Raw genomic sequence first — 23594 nt, 5'->3', positions numbered from 1 at the left:
CTCTTTTAAAAGAAGAGCTTTCAGTTTCAATTTAGCTGTGGTTATTATATTCCATAATAGGCATATATTCCATTTCATAATATGTATATTATACCTACACATTATATAATGCATACTATACATTGTATAAAACATAATATACTGGATGTGAAAGCCTGGCCCCATTAAAATTGACAGCAAATTGAAAGGCCCATTGGCTTCAGTGAGGCAGGATGTTCCTATTATATGGATATACATAGCCAAATTTGGCTCTAACCTGGGCAGTTCCACTCATATCATTAGAGATGGGGGGAGTGACACTATCTTCTGCACAGAAAATCTCTTTGTTTCTTTCCATAATTCCTCGTGATCGGAATAAAGAGCAGAAGTTAGCCCACTAGTTTCTGCTATAATGCCACTAACTTCGGAGGACTGACTTCTAACTTGCACTGGCATAAACAATAGCAAAAATAAGTACAGTATCATAGTAAAATAGCAAACATCAGATTGTACAGTGCCAGCCCTCCCCTACCTGACATAAATCAGAAATAACTCCGCTGAAGTTGGAGGCTATGTGTACTTGGTAAATTTACTATGCTTAGCAGTACTGTGTTCACACATATTGAACTGATCCAGTCTGGTTGATTACCTAAGCCAGAGACAGGAGAGCAACCTCCAACAATGGTAAATGACCGCGTCACTTAGCCTATGTTAATTAGCTTATTCATGGCACCACAGAGACCAAAGTACTCTCCCCTAGTAATTAAGGGGCGGTGCAGCATGCTGAAGGACACTTTTACCGTGCATGTGTGTGCCCGTTACAGCCAACCAAAGTAACACAGATATAAAATTAATGTACAAGGAGAACTGGGCCTTGTATATTTTACTAGGTCCTACAAAAAAGTAAAAAGAGTTTTGAATAAAAACAGGTAAAAGGGACATGAATGATGTTAAAAGGCAGAGAGAGAGAGAAGAGAGAGAGAGAGAGGGAGACTCAATTCTGTTTATGTAAAATATTATGCACTCATTTACACAGATACATGTCTTGACTTGATGCTATTTGAACTTCTATCATGCTTTTATATAAAGTTCCCTCTCCTTTCTGCAGGATACTCTCATGGGAAGTCCATTGAAAATGTGCCAGTTTGGGTTTTTGTTTTGTTTTTTAACATTTGCAACCCACTAAAAAAATTAGGCTTATGAAATACATAAAAACATGTGGAAATGTATTTTCCCTCATGTGGGAATTTAGCTACTCTCAGAATCAGATGTCGGAGTGTCAGGAGACTAGAGCAACAGATGAGGAATTTATTAAAGAAATTATGGAGGGAAGATTAGATGGCTCAGGGAGTTGGACAAAGGCTACATAACTTTTCATCTGTACCACAGGCTGGGATTGTGAGTGAAAATAATTATAATCTGAAGATGGTTTGGTGTGGTGGTCCATGTGGAATCACTTGGTGGTTTTTCTGCTGTTCCTAATGCACAGCTCTTTCTAACCCCAGAACTTCCACATATTTATCGCTCTTTTCAGCAGAGGCTGAAGAATAAAGGTCCAGTAAATACAACCAAGTATTTACTCATGTGCTTAAAAATAAGCATTTGCTCAAGTTATTTGTTGAGCATGGTCAATAATTAGAGCAGCAGGGTCAGTTATTTGTTAGGCTAAGGTCAAGAGATCATAGAAAAGTAGGGGTGGGAGGGACCTCTCAAGGTCATCAGGTCCACCCCCCTGGCTAAACCATCCCATTCAAGTGTCTGTATAACCTGTTCTTGAAAATTTTCAAGCCTTTCCTCATTAGTTTTGCCACCCAGGTCCCTAATCATTCTTGTCACTGTGCTGGACTCTTTCCAAACTGTTTGAATCCTTCTTGAAGTGTAGGACCCAAAACTAGACACAGTACTCCAGGTGAGGTCTCACCAGTGTCAAGTAGAGTAGAAGAATCACTTCCCTTGATTTGCAAGTGACACTCCTGTTAATACAACCCAGGTTGCTGTTGGTTTGTTTGGGGTTTGGTTGTTTTGTTTTGGTTTGGGGGGGGGGAGTGTTGGTTTTTGCAACAAGAGCACACTGTTGGCTTATATTCAGCTTATGGTCTGCTGTAACCCCCAGGTCCTTCTTGCAATACTATAGTTTAGCCAGTCATTCCCCAGTCCATGTTTGTGCATACTATTCTTCCATCCCAAGGACTTTGCATTTGTCCATGTTCATTTCATTTCATTGACTGTGGGCTATTTCTCTAGTCTATCCAAGTCATTCTGGATCTTGGCTCTACTCTCCAGTGTGTCTGCAACTTTACCCAGTTTGATATTATCTGCAAATGTCCTTACTGTACACTCTATCCCAGTGAAAATATTAAACATTACCATATCCAGGACAAACTCTTGGGAAACCCCACTTGCTACTTACTCCCAAGTAGACCCCAAGATATTGATTACTACAGAACTACTAAGACACTTGGTAAAGACATAAAATATGGAAAGGGAAGTTGTCCTGATGTTCTTGATTATCTCCTCCTTATGTTGTTAATAGTTTAATGGAAAGAGTTGAATTTCCATTTAATTAAATGGAAACTCTATTTAGAAATGTAGGTAGTCAAGGAATCTGATATGAGTTGTATATATTAGATAGAGAGTAGCCTGCAGAGGGAGCACTGAGAGCACAGGAGAGTTTCCAATTCAGTTGTCTAGCTCCACAGCAGCTAAAAACAGTGGTTACAGTGATAATTTAGCTTTATCCTTGTTGCTCAGGCTTTTAGCAGGCTAGCTATATGCAAACTACATTTCAATCAGCACCAGGAGTTTTGAGGTTTGAGCACGCTCAGTGAGGGCAGAATATCAAAAAGTTCACCTTCTAAAATCGAGGATGTCATCTGTAAATTAGAACTTTGCAGAGGTTCAAACCATGGGCAAATAAGGCTGGATTTTCATAGAAATGGCAAGAGCTAAACTTCTGACATGCACCACCCTTTCACCAGCTTTCAAGTCCCATTTCCAAAGCATAAGGTGACACTATAATTTATCAAAAATGGTCACCCCAAATGTTTAACATAAGTAAAAATGTATATTTACCTTATATATATTTGCACAGCTTCATTCTCAGGGTGGGCAAAAAGTTTTGGTTTCAGTTTTCCAGAAGAATTGAGCCCAAGTCAGAATTTAGCGCAGAATTCAGTGCAAACAGTTAAAGGTTGGCCAAGTTATTAGCAAATAGAAATTGGGCCTTGTAATAAGATTGCCTCATACTACCTAATAATGGGTGGTGCTAGCTGCTGCCTACCGCGGCGTCAGCACTGAGGGGGGGCTCCAGACCCTGGTGTTGCAGCACCCAGCCCCCCGCAGCTATGCCCACTCTGCAGTGGGGACCCCTCCACACTCCCTGACATTAAGGCAGCAAGGGCCCTGCAGTGGCCAGGCAGGAGCATGGCCAGATGCTGGCCAGCAAGGCCCCTTACAGGTGGGCAGACATGAAGGTTATTCCTCCTCCCTCCAGTGCCCCACAGAGGCAACAGCAGGGTCCTATTCCCCTGCAGAAAGCAACTGCAGCCATGAGGTGGGCAGACCTGGCTGCCAGTGGGGGTAGAAGGGAAACTAACCCTCTTCTCTGCCCCCTTCTGCCTCATGGACCATGGTGTCCTACTGCCGCTGCAGGGGGGGGGAGCCCCTGGCAGACCCAGCTTGGATCCCTGCCAGTGAGATAGAGAAGGGGAATTAAACCCCTCCCTGCCCACCCCACCCCAACAGCTTCCCTGCAGCCGAGGGCATGCTCTAGCACCCCCAACACCCATCCTGAGCAGCTGCAGGCATGTGCCTGCATGTCTGTTCTGTTACAAACTGGGTCAACCATGGCAGGTTAGACTAACCTGCCAAGGTTGAATCAATTCAGGCTCCAGCTTTTTGAATGTCTGTCCCTAGCCTAAGGGCACCTATACACGTGCCCAATGCCTGCTCCAACACGTTCCAATTAGACCACATTGGAACAATCGGGCAGACAGACTTGATTAATCAGGTTTTCTCTAATTAGAACACTCCAGCAGCTTCAGCATCATGTGTATTCAGTGTCCCCGCATTTCAAAATGGCAGTGGGGGAACTTTAACTAAAGCTCATTGAACAAGCTTTAGTTAAAGCACCTCCACCACCATTTTGAAGTGTGGGGCACTGAATACATAAGACACTGCAGGCATTTTAATTAGAGCAGCTCTTGAGATGTCCAGCAGTTCTGAACCTGGGGTACATGTACCCCCAGGGGGTACGTGAAGCCTCATCAGGGGGTGCATGAGATATATTTCATACTTTGTCTAACACAGGTCAAAGGGCCTAAAAAAAATAAATTTCCCATTGAAAGGGGGTACATGAAGTCTCACTCTGAGACCAAGGGGTACGTCGACTGAAAAAGGTTCAGAACTGCTGCCCTAAGTGAAGAAGCAGAATTAGTACTGCCACTGCACAATGAGGAAGGTAAATATATCTATTTAAAAAAGATCAGAGTCAGCTAAATAAGAGGTTAGGCAAACTCAAGTTGACATGAAAAAAAAATGCATGACTGTGAGTAATGGAGGTCTATATGTTCTTTTGGTTCCATGAGAAAAGAGGCAATAATACTGGATTATGGTGAAATTTGAAGTGACTGCAATGGCCCTCCTGAGACATTCATTTTTAATTTATATGTTGTTGGGAGAATGATATCTGGGGCATGTAACTCAACAGCAAAGTAATGATGGAATCTGAAATGAGCATGTAGAGATTTATAGATCAGAATTCAGGCAATTAATTTAAGATGGGTCCAGAAACAAGCCCATGTTTTTGCTATACTTGGAAACATATGTGATAGTCTTTTTGTAAAGGGTAAGCTGAAGTTAACTCAAAGTCAGATTCCAAAGCTCTTTGGGGTGGACACCATAACAGAAGTGGTTACAGCTTGCTCATCTTCAGTGCCAGCTGCAGCTCCCAGACTACTTAGAATTCCTGCTGTTGCATCACCAATGTTGAGACCTTAATGGACCAGACACAGCAGAGCTCCTCCACATCTCCCATTCTACCTCCTTACCCTCTCCTGCTCCTGACATACCCAAAATACCAAAAGTGGTGAGAACCAGAAAGAACCTGGGGGCCTACTTGTGAATTTACACTCGCGAGTATAGCACTGGCTCAGTAATGAAAATCCACCTAGAACTGAATTATTTTACACACCAAGTTAACTCCCTCCTCTGGGTTGTCTAGTTCATAACTGAGTGCAGTGTGCTCAAGACATATCAGGAATGCTGATTACAGAACTGGCAGCCTTCATTCAACATGAGTTATCTGGTCATTCTGTATTAGCATAATACTAACATGTCATGGAGAATGATGACTAGTACTGGTCAATTTTCTTTAGCCCATACTTTTTATTTTAGCAGAAAAAGTAATACACATTTGGCCACACTTAAACATTTGCCAAATTAATCTCTGTTTTACCAAATTGTTTGTGTCAGGGGGAAAAATATTTTTGAATAATTATTTTTAATTAAAAAATGGAACATCTAATTGACATTTCTGATACAAAATTTTTACATATTTGTAATTCAAAGTGACTTTTCACTTAATCTGTGTGCCAAGTTTACTAGAGCCCACTGTTATAAACAAAACGAAATACCATTGAAGTATGAAAGTAACGACCTTCCAGCCCTGCAGAATTTGGGCCCTCTGAGTGGGAGAATATAACCAGAGTCTCCTGGTTTTGCTTGTTTTCATTGGAAATGCTCCTGATTTACTCCAGTGTAAACGAAAAGAGTGTCAGACTCAAACACTAAGTCCTCATGTTGGCAGGCAGTATGGAATATACAAGTGTTCTCTGGGTTAGGTAAGCAAGCCAGGAATTGGCAAGTCTACCATCTCCACTAGAGACAGCTTTAATTTATGACCGCATACTCCGTCTACCTCCCAAGGTTAATATATCCCTTGCTACTCCCTGGGAGCATAGTCGGTGTTCTTGTTTTTTCAGTGGATGGTACATATACAAGGTCAAAATAATTCCTGTTATAACTTCACTAACTTAAACTTTGAATCTGACCAAACATGCTCCCACATAGAGCTATTTGAACAGCTTTTCACTGCAAGATGGCCATGTCTTAAGGTACCTAAGGATTTACATAGAAAGATAACACTTTTGCAGTGGTTGATATTTCTTCTTCAAGGACTAGTCAAATGAAGTTTTCTCTGGGGCTTCTAAAGAGCAGTGGCTTTATTACCACTAGAATGCAAGCAAACCATATCCCACAGATTGAAATTCCAGCAGACAAGCTATACCAGGTATCTTTGGTTTGCAAACTCAATGCCCTTCCCTATCTCTGTATGCTAATTTCTAGTTTAGACAATAAGACATACAAAAAGCTAGAACTCTTGGTTCCAAAATAATACCTTTTATTAGACCAACTGGAAAAAAATCACCAAAAAATTGTCTTTCCATAGTTTAGACAATGTGATTCCTGATCTCCAGCACTGACTATTTTCATCAGGTCCTGGAGCTGAAGTACTCACTTGCCATTAACATGAAAGCACTCAGAAGAAGCACTGGGGAAAGGCAGGTTTTTCTTTTCCATAAAGTATGTCTGTAAAGGACAGCAAAAACTTGACACACTGGAAATTCAAGGCAATTAGTCACAAATGTTCATATTAGAAAGGAAAAAGGCTTTTCAGACCATCTGATCCACCTTTCAGTCTGCCATCATCTTTGTGTTAATCTTACATTATTTCAGTGACAGAGCTTTCCACAGCTGGATTTGCAGCTTTCAGCGGGCAGACAAAGAGAAAAACCACTTTAATTTAGAAACATGTGTTAATGAAGCACATTAATCACAAAATTACCAACAAATAACATGAGTTGCTGTGTTATTACCATTATTTCCAGTGGAATTTCTTTGTAGTTTCCATCCTGTCTCCACAGAAGAACATGGGTTTTCATAGTAACAAAGTAAATACGGGATAATTTGTTGCATGTACGTGAGAAAATTGAAAATGCATGTGTAGTTGCATTTTTAGATTAAACCCTCTTAAGGGTTATAAATTTCTCCTAACTACAGAATAAAATACATGGATCTCCAGAATTCCCATTGATTGCATTGTATAGCAGGGTAGCTGTAGGGTTCCTGTGTTTCTACAATGGTTTCTTGCCCCAGCATACCTCTGTCAAATCCCCCCCAGTGGGCACATCTACATATGCCCCTGACATTTAATAAGTACTAAATAACTGCACACCCAGTGGTACTGTGCAGTCTTGGTGGCCCACAGGTCATTTCCAAGCCTACTGTGCAGTAGCAGTGGTGTTATGGTTAGTGCTCGCTGATGCTATGTCACCATAGCAATGACCAATGTCGCCATAGCTCATCACTACAGTGATGTAGTGTCTCATGTAGACATGCCCAGTATGACTGAGGAAACCAAACTGTCAAGGACTATTCTTCCAGTATTGAAAGGGGCATAAGCACTTAAGTTAAGTGGGCTGCCCAGGCCAGCTTGGAGGCATCAATGGCCCCTAAGCCTGGCAGCCACCTGCCACAGCTGCTTCCATGCCCCCTGCCCTTTGCAGCACCCAGCAGCTGCACCACAAGCTGTGGGCTGGCCGGGGCTGGGCAAGCTGTTCTGCCTCCAGCTGCCACTGCTGCTGCCACTCCTGCCCCTGCCATGCTACTCTGGATGGGTGGGCAGGAAGCTTCAGCCCCACGGCTTCTGCCTAGTGCAGAGAGATCTGGCTCCAGCTCCTGGACGCCTTCCATCTGCTCTGCCCACAGGAGCTGTTCATCTCGCCATGTGGATGAAAGACAGCCAGAGCTGAAGCCAGAGCTCTGTACATTCAGCTGAAGCCACTGGGTTGAAGCTTCCATCCACGCCGAGCAGTGCTGCATGGTGCAGCAGGAGCCACAGCTGGAGTTGAGGAGAGCAGGACAGCCCTGCCGGGCCAAGCCAGATTCCCATAGCCTCCAGTGGCTTCTCTCGCTTCCGCTCCTGCCCCTGCTGCACCGCTCCAGGCGGCAAGGGAGCAGGGAGAATTTCAGCCAGGCAGCTTCTGCCCGGTGAATGCAGCTCCAGCTGCAGCTCTCAGCCACCTTCCACCCACTCCACCCACCCGCAGGGGCTGCTCATCATGCCAGGCAGCAGAGAGGATGGAAAGTGGCTGGAGCTGGAGGCAGAACTCCATGCCCTGGGCAGAAGTTGCCAGGCTGAAACTCCCCCCACCCCCACTACCCAGAGCAGCACAGCAGGGGCAGGAGTGGAAGGGAAAGATGCTGCTGGAGATGAGGGGAAGCTAGCTTGGCCTGGCAGGGCTGTTCTGCTCCCCTCACTTCCAGCTGTGGCTCCTGCTCCTGCTACATCCTTTGGGGAAGGTGGAAGTTTCAGCCTGGTGGCTTCTGCCCAGCGCATGGAGCTCTGGCTCCAGCTACCCTCCATCCTCTCTGCCCGCCTGGCATGATGAGCAGCCCCTGAGGGTGGAGTGGATGGAAGGTGTCCAGAAGCTAGAGCCAGATCTGCATGTGCTGGGCAGAAGTCATGGGGCTGAAGCTTCCTGCCCACCCACCCAAAGCAGCGCAGCAGGGCTAAGGGCAGAGGCAGCAGCAGTGGCAGCAGCAGCAGATGGAGGCAAGGGAGGCAAAACAGCCTGCCCACGCTTAGCCAGCCCCCAGCTTTTGCTACAGGTGCAGCCACCAGCTACTGCACAGGACAGGAGGCATGGTATTGGCTGCGGTAGGTGGCTGCTGGGCTCAGGGCCCGCTGGCACATGCGAGCCAGCCCAGGCAGCCTGCTGCCCAGCCAGCCCTTACTCGTACTGCCAGGCCTGGGTGCAGGTCCATGACAGCCCCGCCCAGCCTGGGAATGGGGAGCCAGGAGTAATCTGGCTGCACAGCCCCCATGGCCCCAGCCCAAGCCTCAGCCCACTGGGAAGGGCCCAGCCCCCATGGCCCAGCCTGGGCTGGCCCCTCCGTGTCCACCCTCAGCAGCACCCACAGACCAGCTCGACTGAGTCCCACAGCCCCAGCCCTGCAGCCTTGCACCTGCATCCCCAGCTCTGGGCAGATAGCAAGGCCATGCCAGCCAGCTCTGGCCAGGCCCCCGCTGCCCAAGCAGAAACATGGAGCAAAGCTGGGCAGACCCCGGCTGGGGTCCCATGCACACCTGGGACAGGGGAGTTTAATCCACCCCTCTGCCCCTCTTCACCTGAGGCACCAGTGTCTGGCCTCTGGGACAAGCCTTGCAAGGGCTGCTTCCCCCTCCCCCTCCCACTCCAGCACACCCTGGCTGGGGTCCCTACAGGCCAGAGTCGGGATTTAAATCCCTCCACAATCATACTGAGCCATGCTGCCCAGGTCAGCTTCCCTCCAGACTTGTGGCTGCTAAGGAAGGGAAAGGAGGGCTGCTCTAGCACCCCCCAGCTTCTATCCTGAGCCACTGCAGGCTTATGCCTGAATTTCCCGAATCAAAAGTGAATGTCTATTCATTGCAAATTGGTTTGATCTTTGCAGGTTGGACTAACCTGCAAAGATTGCATCAATGTAGGTTCTGTTTTTTTGAATGTCTGTCCCTAACCCTAGTGGCAAGTCAGAGCTATGCAGACAAGAAATTGTATTAACTCTCAACCTGCGACTGCTCACGACACCTTCCAACTTAATCTGTTTAATATTTCATAGATTGACTATGGTCTACGTGTAACGTCACCCTAACACCTGAAAAGTAGGAGGGGGTCCAAGAGAACTGGCTACAATTGTTCTAACAATGCAGCTCTTGTAAGGCAAGTCAGTAGGCATGAGGAACAGGAGAACAGGACTAGGAGGCACACACCCAGGCTTCCACTTATATCTGAGAGGAATGTAGCTCTCAGAGGAACTGCTCTTTTGAAGAAGCTAAGTTTCATAGACATTAGGGCTGGAAGGGACCCTGGAGGATCATCGAGTCCAGCCCCCAAAAGGAGCTGCAGTGGCCAGGAATCAAACCTAGGCTAACTGCTTGGAAAGCAGCTATGCTCACCACTATACCACCAACACATTATACCACTAACTTGTCTAGCATGCTACAAAAGAAAGGCAGTAAAACATCAACAGTGAATTGTCATGTTCCCACATATGAGCAATACAGCCCCTTTCAGGTTTTTTTCCCCTGATTAAATTATACCCCACACACTTCATGCAAAAAATGGAATCACTCTGAGAGATCCAACTGAAAATTCAAAAGTGAAAAACTCTTTTTGAGACAGTTAAGCAAGTAATAGTAATGCACCGTAAATTCAGTCTTGGACACTTGGTGATTTTATGATGCTCTTCTTTGAAAGTTGACAGGCTATGTGCCAAGCAATTTTTTCTGACTTTCACACACAAAAAAAATTCTCCTCAAAAACCTCTCACTTTTAAGCTAAGTGCCAAAAAATGTTCAAGTGCCAGCCCACGAGTCATCTTTATAAAAGCCTGGCCTTTGGAAGGTGGTTTTCATTTGAGGAACTTGGGATTGCTTCCTGGATACTAAACATTGTGGGATCAATAATTAGGTTAGAAAAAAGTTGAAAAAGAAGAAGTTTAAATATTTAAACACCAGTCATCTTTAGAGACTCTATTAACTATAGATATGTGGGATTTCCAAGCTCTAGGAAAGAAAACAACAGGAAGCCAAGAGTTTGGCTACTCACTCAAAATGGCCAGTGTCCACTTTTTTAATGCTGAAACATATTTTAAATCATTTTAATCTTTTTTTAATCAGGCAACCAGACACATACATCATATTACATTGGAAAAAGTAGAAATATTATCTCTTTTACGTGGGTGCAAATGGAAAGCATATGATGTGATTCCGTCTCCTCCTCCACTGCAGCATGCCTTACCCTTTTCTTAACATACAGCAAAGATGTGTCGACCTTATTAATATTACAGCCTACATTTCTGTACTTTGGTAAGAGACAAACCAGTCTTTTCTTTGCAGTTTTGCTCCTGGGGGTTTTCTAGTCCATATACTTTATAAACTTTGTATGTGCCATAAAATATACACATAGGGATATGGTAGCATGTATGAAACAGTGTGTGGGTTCTATTTGGTTTTAAAATTAGGGATAAGGTGACTACATAAACCCTGAAATTAAAGGTAGAGACTTGTGCACCTACTTAACAGTCCCTGCAGGGCAGTAGTTGGCTAATATACATAGATGATTATTGGAAGGCATATAAAGAGTTTAGATAGGTTAGGAAGCTAAGGGCAAAACGTTACTCAGTTGTGGGATAGGTCAGAAACTCAGTAATAATTATAATTTATTGCTTTAGTTTTGTTATTGGGGTAGATATCTATTATGGCATTGAAGTCATCAGCACGTTTTACCACTGAGAGAGTACATTAGCTACTGCTTATATGCAATTACTGGGGCTCCTGCAGCCCTGCACTGAACATTGTTAGCAGCTTCTGCATTAAGATGTTTGGCAAATTGCAGAAGCCATCCAGCACAGGGGCTGTTAAACACTTCCAGAGACCATAAATGAAACATGTGCATATGTCTGATTACTCTGAAACTGGTAACTTCCTGAAATGTTCTTACAGTATTGTAAGAGGCAGTTACTGAATGAGGTCAAAACAGGACATCCTCTTCTGCTGTGTCTTTGAGTAATAGGACAGGAATTGCTATACCCACAAGACCAGTGGTCCTTCTAATCCGCTTCCCTATCTGAAACAATAGCCAGCACCAAGCACTTCAGAAGGTTAAAAGCCCTCAAGTAGGCAGCAATGAATTACCTAGGGTGAGTTATTATTCCTAACCAGTTCACTGAAGCATGTGTTTGGCCAGCAGTTGAAAGATTCACCACATTTTTGGCCTCTTTATCTGGTGTCAAAATAATTGCAATCACAGCTTATATTTTCCCCTGGACTTTTCACTTTAGACAGGCCAAGTGCAAAGGGATTCTTTCCCTTTAGACAGGCCTGTCATAAAAACACATTGTGCCCATTTAACCACACACCAGCTTCACTACTTTGAAATGAGGGCTTTTAAACTATATATTAATACAAACTGACATAAAACAAACATGTCATTTGACTGTACTAACTTTGTGCCCAGCATGCTGACATCTGCTAGTTACTGAGCCTTTTGCTCTCTTTTCAAAAAAGAGAAATAGCCAAGCCTAAAAGCTATCAAAAATATTTTGGATTTTTTAAAATATTTTTAGTTCTTATATTTTGGCTAAATAAAGCAAGCAGTTCTATTTAGAAACCACAGTCTATTACAAACTGAAATACCAGCAGCAAACAGCATACTTTGTTGTAATGCTTAAGCCACTTCTGATTTGAATGGATTGAATGCTGCACTTCGCATTTCTAGTTCGCTTCCCATCTAATCTACCCCAGCCCACAGGGCCTAATTCTGAGGTGCTCCTGGGCATCATTAACTACCATTCACTGCCAGATCAAAGTATTGCAAAGGAGAAGAACTGCTTTGCTTCCTACACTAGGTGGCATGGAAGGATAAGTATTCTTCATCTCCTGTGTAGCAAGAGATGCCTCTTGCTCCACCTCTCAGCTTCCCTCTTTTTGGTTTTCTACTACTATAGGGTTTATTACTATTATTATTATTCTTTAATCAGTTGTCAGAATATTTGTCATGAAAAAAAGACTGAAGTGCTTCCTAGAAGGATTCTCCTGCTGCTTTAGCTCTCCATCTGACTGCTGAGTTCCAGAACAGCCTTGAAGACTTTTACTCTTTGACTTCAACATCAACACTGGACTTCCTGCAAATCTTTCTGCAAAGTCAAAGCCTTTCTTGCCCCAAAATATATCCCTATTGGTTCAAATTTAAATATGGCATGGAATGGCACTCATATTTTGAAATGTTACCAGTCAGTGAGGAGACACCTGGAACCCTGCATTTTGAAATATTTTGGCTCTTTGGAGCTATTGTATTTTAGCTTCCATCCAAGGCTCACACTTCTTTTCTGATTTAGTGTTCATTCGTTCCTTATCTTGCTCATCTATAACAGTTCCAAGTAGACTTCTTTAATTATTTACACTGTAAAATAATGAAAGGGCATGAGCTCATCGCACAATAAGAACAAAGGGTCCATCTGGTCCAGAAGCGTTCAGGGCAGGAACAGCTTTTGGCACAACAAATCCCTACCCATTACCTTTGTTAGTGCTCTCTAATAAAAACTATCAAGTAAACCCCATTTCCCTTTCTAGCTCCACTCCCATCTGTCTCCGCATTATTCCCTTCTCCTCACTGCTCTCCCACCTACCTGTGTCATCCATCTTGCAGAGAATGAAGTCTGTCCTTTCAAACCCTCTTGCCTTCTACATGTTATCTGCCCCCCCAGCGCAAGGCAGACACCTGTCTCTCTGGCAACAGATCCCACTGGGTTCAGATGCTGTGTTGGTGAGCATGGTAAAAGCCCAAACACAGACAGACAAGGAGATGTTCAGATTAAATGACTGTGGACCGGATATAGAAATGGGCCATTTTTCTCATCATGAGAATTGGACTGAGTCAAGCAGGTTTTGGCAACTGGAGTTTAGGGAGAAAAAAATGTCTCAGACCATTTATTGCATTTTCTAAACTGATCCTGCCATCCCAGCTCCTTTATTTAATATTCCCTTCTGTCTTATTTCCTGTTCCCCAGATTCTGTCCTCCTCTTTTTTTAATAAGGTGTTTTATCCTTTCTCCTTTCCATAACACTCATCTGGTTCCTTCTCTACCCCTTGCCAGTGCAGGGCCAAGTTCTGACTGGCATTGACAGGGGTATAGGCGAGAACCTGGAAGGATAAAAAAATGGGTGCAAGAGGTGTGGGGAAAGAAAGTCAAGGGAGAACCTGAATAATTTCTAGAGATAGGCCCATACCAGAACACTCTGGATCCGGTTCCAAGGTTGAGGTGCATTCATACCTATAGTTTTAACCATCCATTATGCAGAAGCACCACCCATAAGGTCATAGTTCCATAATAACTAATGCACTTTAAAAGAGGAAAAAGCAGAGGGACAGTACAAGGGAGGGCACAATACAAACAAAATAGACATGCATGCCATTAAAATGAACATGCAAGGCACATTCTGCCCTCAGCTATGCCACTTTGAATGAAACAAAGGGCTGAATATGACCCAGCTGGCATACACAAAATACCTAGCCATGTGAGATACTATAAAGTTTTAACTGCTGCTCATTTGGTTGAACCAATCATAGCTTACCCACTCAGGAGTCTTGAGTAATGTGGTCATTCCATACTTGTGGCCATAAAAAATGTATTGCCTGCCTTCACATGTTCTCCCTATATAGCTCCTTTTTATTTCATTGGCAAAATATCACCAACTGTAGTTACAGCTATCTTTAACTGAATGCTCAAGATGCAGAATGCAACCTCCATAATACATTATCTTAATGGTAATACTCAGAACATAAAAAATACCCTGATTTTTCTGATCAGCTGCACAGATGCAGATAAATATAATGTGTCAAAAATGGGGACCACCTACACATCAGCTCACACTTGCTAGTATAATGTATATGAAATTGCCAGAGAATACTAAATCACCCAGAAAGAGGTACTTCCCTAGTTATTTCCTGGATTGTTCCACTTTTATTGACTTTTAAAAAATATGAGATTGACTGTTTTGTTTAAGAAGGTCAATCAAAGGAATAAAATCCCATTCTTCAGCAAACTGCTCCAGACACATCATGATTTGTAATACATTGCCAAAAGACAAAGCCAAGAGCAAATAACATTGCAAAACAAAATTAACATATTTCAAAACTGTAAATTAAAAACTTTCTAGCAGAGGCACAAAAAAATTTAACTCTTCCAAAGCACCATTTTTGGAGTGACAGGATTAAATGGGGGGGAGGTTTGTTTTGAAGTTGGGGGAGGCAGGTTTCTTTGAATATGGTAAAATAACAACAGAATCACCAATGTCAAGAGCAAAATACCAGACAGACCACGCTCCTAAGTCATAGTTTACATTGCAAAGTTTGTCCATCAGAGAAATGTCAGCTAAACGTGAAACTCTCAACCCCTGCTGACTTATTTAAAGCCACTCTTCAGGATGTAGTTATGGCCTAAGAGAGCTTTTGCCAGCCTAGTTTACGGCATCCAGGCTTGGTTGGCTATGCCTGTAGAAAAAACCTTTAAGTAGATATACACTCTGTCTACACTAGGGGGCTCTGCTGACATAATTAAGGCATATGAGCTATGATATGAGAAAATATCCAGCAGATGAGCCTTAAAACTAAGCAGACCCAGCAGGAAGGTGGAACTCATACCAGAGCAACAAAGCACAGCAATTAAGATAGCAAAGCCATGCAAATGGGATCAGTGAAGCCTGGGGAAACTCTATACCCTTGAACTCAGTAAAGAACCTTGGAAACGCCCAGAATTTAGAAAAAAAATATTCCCCAAATATTTTTAAACTGGTATTAATAGTGCTAAGGAAGCACAACACATTAAGACTTGGCTAACAGACATATAGACATTTACTACAAAATACATTCCATTTTGTTACCTTTCCTGTTCAACACACCTGCTGAGTGGTACTAAGAAAAAGAGTGTAAGATTATAAATACAACCTCACTAGCCCGTTGATAACACTCAGTTCTTCATCTTTTCTGAGCATTGCTTTTTCTGTTGCTTTCCCAGTGTCTTTTGGAAGTCAGGGCCTCATACAAAACCAACTGACTGACTCAGTCTAGTTAAACCAAGGTGATTCTTGTCAGCTGTGAGAAGCATTCTGTGAATTGGCAAGATCTGGACTTGTGATGTAAACAGAGGGTACATATATCTATAATATCAGAAAAGGTCACAATCTTAGGGACTTATATTTAAATGCACATAGTAACATAGACACCTAATGCATCTACACCCAGCATTTAGGTACCATTGACACCTTAACAACCTCCATTCTGCTAATAGTGAGGCACTTAAAGTTCCTAGGGATGGAGAGGTATTTTACACTGCAAGGTAGTCTGAGAGACTGAATTTCAGGTGTGAATGTTTAAGTTAGCCTAGTTTAAGTATAAATTTTCCCACCACAGGAGATGCAGGTTCAAACACCTGAATAAGTGGGCCTAGAAACTCCATCTCTCCCTTCCTGGACAACTGCCCTAACCATTAGGTTATCAGTCAAAAAAATGGCCTTCTTCCTCCAGTATCTAGCACCTACTAGACAGTGCTTTTGCACAATAACAATTTCAGTACTTTCCTGCCCTAATGTGATTACCTGGACAACTCTATTTCCTCACTCAGTGGCCACGTCAGAGCAGAGATCTGCCGAACATCACCAGCACGTTAGTGCAGGTAATGCTGAATCACAAACTGTGCAAAGGCCAAAACCACAATTACATGGCTATGTATGCGCTGTTTAGACATGTAATGTGAAAAGGGATGTAGCCCAGTGACTTCTCCAATGACTGTTTGAGCCACATATAAAAAGGTCAACCAGTGGAGCTAAAAGCATATTCCCCTTGTCATGGATTCCCCCAGGGGAGCACTGGCTTGAAAACCTGTCTTGTGTGATCTATCCGAGCTCCCCGTGAGGCCAGTAAATAGGGCTGTGCACAGCTTCAGTCCCTGATTCGATACAGCGGAGATTCGTCCCAATTTGGTGGCCGACTTTCCAAATCCAAATCGAATCAGGAGAAACTTTAATCTGTCCGAATCAAATTGGAAGCCCTCAAATAGTTTGGAGAGATTCAGAAAGATTTGGTGATTTGGACATAGATGCAGCTTTAAATGTTTTTTTCTACATACTTCAAGGAACCACATGGCTCATGAATGCTGAGATGGTGGGCCAAATGGAGCGTCCCACAGGATGTGCTGGGACCTCCTCAACACTCTCAGCAGCAGACCTGGAAGTGAACCAGAAGCACTTCCGGTCCACTTCCAGGTCCACCAGGGAGTGTGTTGAGGAGTCCTCTGCAGCTCCCGGCTCGGCAACTGGTGCCTCCTGGGTCGGGCACCCAGGGTCCCCCTGCAACCGATCAGCAAGCTGGAGGGGGGCGGGCCATGCACTCTCCAGCAGACCTGGAAGTGGACCGAAAGTACTCACAGTCACCTTCCAGGTTCACCACCAGGTGCACACAGGACACCCCCTCCACCCCACCCCCCCAGCACTCCTGTGGGATGCTCCATCTGCTCCAGCATCACAGCATTCAGGAGTCGCACCTGGTACCTCAAGGTGTGTAGAAAAAACATTTAAAGTTGTGTCTATGGCTGAATTGCTGATTCTCCGAATCAGCATCGAATCTTCAGGACAGAGATCTGAATCAACTAATTGAATCATTGTCCCCGAATCAGGCCAAATCTGAATCAAATATGGCTCATTTCTCACACCCCTACCAGTCAAGGCATGATTTCTAGAGTAGGAGTTAGCCCCACCTCTTTCCAACTCTGAAACCACTTTTGTTTGGTACTTCCCTGGTTAACTGTGCCCTTCCCTCAGTGAGCTTACCTTCCAGTTCAGCTCCAGAGAGAGGTAATTTACCTCTTCAAAGGGAGAAGTGCATAGCAAAGTCCCAAAAAGCAAAGCAAACAGCTCCTCTTCACAGATTTAATCGATTTCTAGGGTTGGAAGGGACCTATTAGATCACCAAGTCGCCCCCCTGTCCTGGGCAGGAAACAGCCATTCCTCTTCAGTAAAGCCATTTACTGGGGCAAAAGCCACCCAGCAAGTTCTTGAGTTAAGCAGCTCCTATATTCTGAGTCCATCCTGCAAACGGGAAAATACCTAATCCTTCAGCAGTGTTGTAAATATATCCTGTCATTTCATTGTTTCCCTACAAGAGCCCAAAACAATATGTTTCATGTTGAACAAAATTAATGTGCATGTTGGGATAGAGGGGTGATCATTTCAATATAATTAAATAAATTCAGCTTGATCCAAACTAATTTTTTTGTTTAATTTTTGGCAGCTTTATGGCTGGCAGATTTTTCAGTGTTAGAGTCATGGGGGTCTCAGTGGGGCAGGGCAGGGCAGCTGCCCCAGATTCTGTGCATGGGAGCTGCGGTGGCAGTGGCACCTGCTACCAGGCAGGTGGGGCAGGGCAGGGTAGGGCAGCTCATTCAGGAAGCCCTCAGCTGGGGCCAGCAGCTGTGGAAGGGATCAGGGGAGGGCTCCAGCCGAGTCTCACCTGCACGTGGCCAGTTGCATGTCAGGCCCTGGAGTAACCCCCAGAGCAGCTGCAGGCACCGGATCCCCTGTGCCAGCACTCACCAGCCAGCCATCACAGGCTTCTGCTCCCTCCTCATCAGCTCCATAGGGCTGTAGCCAGTGATCTCTGCCCCAGGCAAGTGCCATGCCCCCAGCTCCCCAGCCAGAGCCCATCTGCAGCACAGCAGAAGTGCAAGTGACTTGGGGAGGGTACCAAGGGGGAAAAGGAGGGTGGGGGACAAAACACAATTAAATCAATTAACCTAAGAAAGGTATTGTATACTTTCACAAAATGCCCCATGCCTTATTCAGGAGGCAGGCAGGTATGCCTTGTTTTACAGTCAAGTAATGTTGTTACTTCCAGCAAAAGCTCATTTATTGATGATGAAATATTGCTTTATGATGCCTGTTCTCAAATTTATCTCCTACGGATAGGGCAGTGTGCCTCATATAACACAGGAGGCCTCTATAGCTGTTATCTTCAAAGATGGTTAAGCACTGAAGGAATGCTGAGCTTAGAGAAAAATGACAGGATTTTTTAAGATCATTCGTTTACAAGAAGGATCCAAATTGATACAGCAGTAAAACAACCCAAGACACGGGAAGTTTGTGTCTTCATCCCAACTTCACATATAGTGCCTGTTCCTATAATTGGTGGGACAAGAACCTAAACGCTGCAGGAAAACCTGGATCCAAGTTTGGATTTCAGTTTTTTAGTTACAGCTGGTCTCTGCTTAACACCTTCACGGAGCATTGTCACCCCAACTTTACAATTTCCCTTTCCACAGGGTCTGTATCCTGAAACTGAGTAGGAGATTAGACTTGGTTAGAATTAGACAGACACTGGTGACAACATTCACTGCTTTCTTGTATAACACTAACTGCAAGTTCTTTTCTTTTTATTATCACTACAACAGCTCTTGGCCTATTAATATGCCATTCTGTGCAGAAAACAGTCTAGCACTTTCAATAGGAAAAAGGTGGTAATAAGGAACATTGCAAAATGCAGGCCCCTCCCAACCTAACTCACAACTACCAGAGACTATAGTGGGAACTGTAAACTCTGAGGAGGAGGAAGTCATCACAAAATTTTTAGGAAAGAGTACCATCACGCTACCAAATCAGTCTGATCTTAACAGAATTGGGATCTTTTCATTTACTCTTGTTCAATGGAGAAGGGAATATTTATGTGCCAGTGAATTTTCATTTGAAATTAGCCCTCTGCATTGACACCCCTGTGTTGAACTTTATTGTGGGGCAGCTTTTACAGATGGTAACTCAAGGTGCTTGGCAGATCCCATAGCAGAGATTGTAGTATGCTTTCTCACCTCAAGTTTTGTTATCCAGAACAACCTACAGAGCCTGTTGGGATAGAATCCAGAGCAGAGGCTGGGCACATCAACACATATAACTAATGCAATTGATTATACTATATGACACCAGAGTAAACTAATTCCAACATCACTGTCTATACGTGCATTTTGGTGCAGTTATTTACTGCATTGCTGGATACCACTTGTATCTGATGGGACTATCCAGAAGCACAGCAAATTAATCTACGGCACCCTATTTGCACTTACATGTAGATGGTGATTCTTTACTGTAGAGCAAATTAGTCTCCTGCATGATAAAGCGTCTTGTGTAGATGTGCTCAGGTTGTCTCCAAATTAGAACATCAGGATTTTATGTTTGAATAAAAGGTTGGTAGTAAGGAGTTTGAAGTTCACCTTGGGTCAGCCATTACATAAACACATTTGCATGGTGTGTTTTCTTCCTCAAATGCTGCAAATACTTGGTTTATCTGCATTTTATATTCTTACAACATGTACTTATAGCAAGAACATTTGTGTTTTCTATTTAAAGTAACACTGGAATTTTTGTATGCACATCATGTAATAAATGTCTTTGAAGACAGATAAGGAGGCAGCCTGATTTCTCTTTCTCCCTCCCTTCCTCCCGGTTGTCTGTGAGAGGTTTCACATTACATTAGTGTTACTGCCTGCATGTAGGCCTGCAGTCAAAAAGACCTCAGGATGCCATTGCCACTCTTTGCAGTCACTGCCTGGGAGCAAACATTGTCTTGTGATAGTCTCCAAGAATCAGGATGGGAATCTCTTTAGAAAATGACAAACCAGGAGCCTGAAGGGAAGTCTACAGACAAGTCACCCAGCTGATGGTGGCAGTGACACTGAGCTGCAGCTCTTTTTATCATGAGCCACCATTTCCAGCTGCCCTAGGTTGGGCATCTTAAGGCAGTTCTGATCTGGCTTTCGTTGTCCATTACCCTTAGAAAGTCTTTTACACAAAGCAAAGAAAACCATCTATTTTTTTCCACAGGGGACTTCCTGTATCTATGTAGTAGTTCTGCTATCCAGCCATGTTAAAGGAGTTGTTCTAACCTACCTGACAAAGAAAAGTCTCACCTCCCACAGGCAATAACTCAATATACTAATCAGTACAATAAGGGCATCTGAGGGTTCTTCTGTCAACCACTTCTGCCTGGGATACACATTTTTTTTCCTCCTACATTCCTGCAGTCACAAAAGTTGCAGTCACTCTAATGATGGAAGGCGTCATGTCACCTTCATTTTTTGCACATGCCTGGTATCTGGAAGATACATATCACCCTAGCATCGAACAACAATTAAAAGGCAGTAGCAAGCATGCTCTAAAATTACTATTCTCCTGACTCCCCATGCTCCAATTTCACCCTGTCACTCCTCTTTTCTCTAGTACTATGTTCTTTGTTTTGTGTCAACCATTCTTCACCCAGCTTTTCCTCTTTGGACTTGCCATAAGGAAAGATGTTGTTAGTGAGAGAAAGACCTCATTAAAGATGTAGATATTGCATTTGGTCCTGAACATGCTTATCACTGTTTGCCCATGGCAGTCGAAGAAATGAGGTGGGGTTTTCTTTAGAACTCAGAAATGTGTAACCAGAAGACTGTTCATTCATGTAACAACAGGTCACTAATTAAAGTCACACTGGGCAGTATGTCCTTGGCAAATCAACACATTACAGAGGTCTGAGTAACCAGGCAGCAAATTAAATCTAATACATTTGCATTCATTTCAACTAAGGATTTTAAGTACCTTCAGTGCATAAACAGGGGTATGTAGACCAGAACTTCCCAAGCAGTCTAAATCATCCCACACCTAATGACTTTGTGAGTCGTGTGCTTGTCTTCTTTCACCTCTTATGTGAATCCCATCCCTAGTTTAGATGAATAAAACGGAGCTACCTAAAAACATGTTTATTAAAGGTCATATTCATTAAACTAATTCAAAAGCCTCCCTTAATGTCTGCAGATCTTCATTTTTTAGCATGTGTCATGTAACTTCTGCAAGTCAAATCCCAGCCATGACAAGTATCCAGGTTTATCTTTACAGGATGTTTTAAGTTTGTTTCTACTGGCACCAAATACCTATTTTCCTGTATAAATTATTCAGCCTAAATTTTGCCTCACTAATCCAATTTGTTTTAATATACAGTCAAAACATATGGAGATACAGAGAAACTTGAAAGGGTTATTTGTTATAATGAAATAAACCACCTCAGTGGATCTATCACCTATAACTGCTACAAAAATAAGCATGAGAAGCCAGTCTTATACTAGGGCTTGCCTTCATATCCAGACTGATCTTTTGAACACTTAAACAATTGTTCTTTCAGGTACAATGCCTAAGGGCCATTGGGCAACTCCAAATTACACTCCTCATTTCTTTGATGCTTATAAGCATAAGTCAGGTAAGGTGCTTCCCGTATATATTCTCTTCATCCCATTAGCTGGACCAAACCTTTCTGGCTTACAGGTGAAGGCGCAGCATCCCATACCATTCAACTAACAGAGGTATTGAATCAGCAAAACACGTGTAAACTGTGCTGGCATGCTATGCCAGGTGATGTGCTGGATTTCAGATCCTCAGGGTGCAGTAGCCCTAGGAACACCCTTCAGGCAGATCTGCTGACTGAGGTGTCTTGTGGAGAGGTGTGTTACTTACCCTCACCACCCAAGAATTTACTCCAAACCCAATGAAATCATTTGTTTCTTTATTATGTACAACTATACACAGAAAAGAAATGAATAAGCAAAAGAAGAAAAAAAATATATAATAACAATAGTTGATAATAATACCAACAATTTGAATAAAATTTACAACTGCAACATTTAGGTGAATAATTCCACCACACTGGGTGGTCCCACTTGCATCAAACAACCTCAGTGATTACATTCACCTGGTTATAACTCTTTAAAACAGTTTCCCCCCATAACCCAAGTTGATTTCCCTCTGGTCACAATCCCCTTCCCATAATAATAAATGGCAACACAGCTTTAACTATGATCCACCACTAGATGGCAGAGGCAAGGCTTCTGCTGCTCTGGGGAAAGTGGACTCCTTGGCCTTTCTTGGTAATTCAACAAAACAAATCTCTGATCAGCCACTGCAGGTAATAGGCTTCTTTTTTTAGTTTCCTTCTAAAAAATACACCTCCTGCAACACTAGGGGTTAAGTGTCCTCTCACATACCCATACAGGTTTGGGATTTTCACAGAGCACTCCCTCTCTGAGATGTCTCTCTCCCCCAGCACCTCCACATGCAGATAGTGGATTCCCTCTGCAGGTCTCTGTTCCTGCAGATCCAAGCCTTTCCAGCTCAAACAGAGGACTTCCCTCTGCAGGTCTCTGATCAGGCAGCTTCTCCCAGCTCCCAGCCAGCTTACCAACCCTTCCCTGAGTACCATTGTCCCTGATTGCACAGCTCCAACCTGGGTGGGGAATCAGGTCCTTCTGGGGTGACTCAGGCTGTCCTCCATCCTGATGTCTGCTTCCCAGCAAGCCTCAGCTCTGTTCCCTCTGCCTGATGGGCATGGGGGGGCAGGAAATCTCTGCCCCCCACCCCCCTCCAGGCTGGTGTTGTTCTCATCTGTTCTTCTTCTCCCTCCCTCAGCTTTTTATGGCTCAATAGCAGCCAATCAGAGTCCTCAGTTTCCAATGGGGGCTCTGGTCACAGTTCAAATGTTCCAATAAAAAGTATATCCTTTGCACAGCATACCCTTCTGCCTGGAAAGCTATTGCACCCTCTGCAAACTTTTTGCCACCTTTCTTGCAAAGTTCATTAGGCACAGCTCACCCACTCAGCTTGCAGCCAAGCATGCCTTTGCAGCTGTTATACATGTAACAACCTACTTAAATGGAAATACATTCTTGTATACTTTATTGAATCAGAACCTTTAAAAGTTTGCACCACCAAATTCAGAAATTCCAGTTTGTTGTCTTGATGCTTTTCCTTCTTGTCCCTCCAGTGCACAGCTAGGTTTTCAAAATCCTTTAAAATATATTTCTACAAAGGAAAGCAAAAAGAAGAGGTTAAAAATTCAAGAAGCAATCAAGCAAAACTGAGTACATTTCTTCCTCTTTATAGCAGAATATGTCAAGTACCGTGTTTCCCCGAAAATAAGACATACCCATAAAATAAGCCGTAGCAG

Source organism: Crocodylus porosus, unplaced genomic scaffold (genome assembly GCF_001723895.1).
Source record: "Crocodylus porosus isolate Cpor-Errol unplaced genomic scaffold, CroPor_comp1, whole genome shotgun sequence".
Classification (NCBI taxonomy): Eukaryota; Metazoa; Chordata; order Crocodylia; family Crocodylidae; genus Crocodylus; species Crocodylus porosus.
This window is presented reverse-complemented; position numbering follows the sequence as displayed.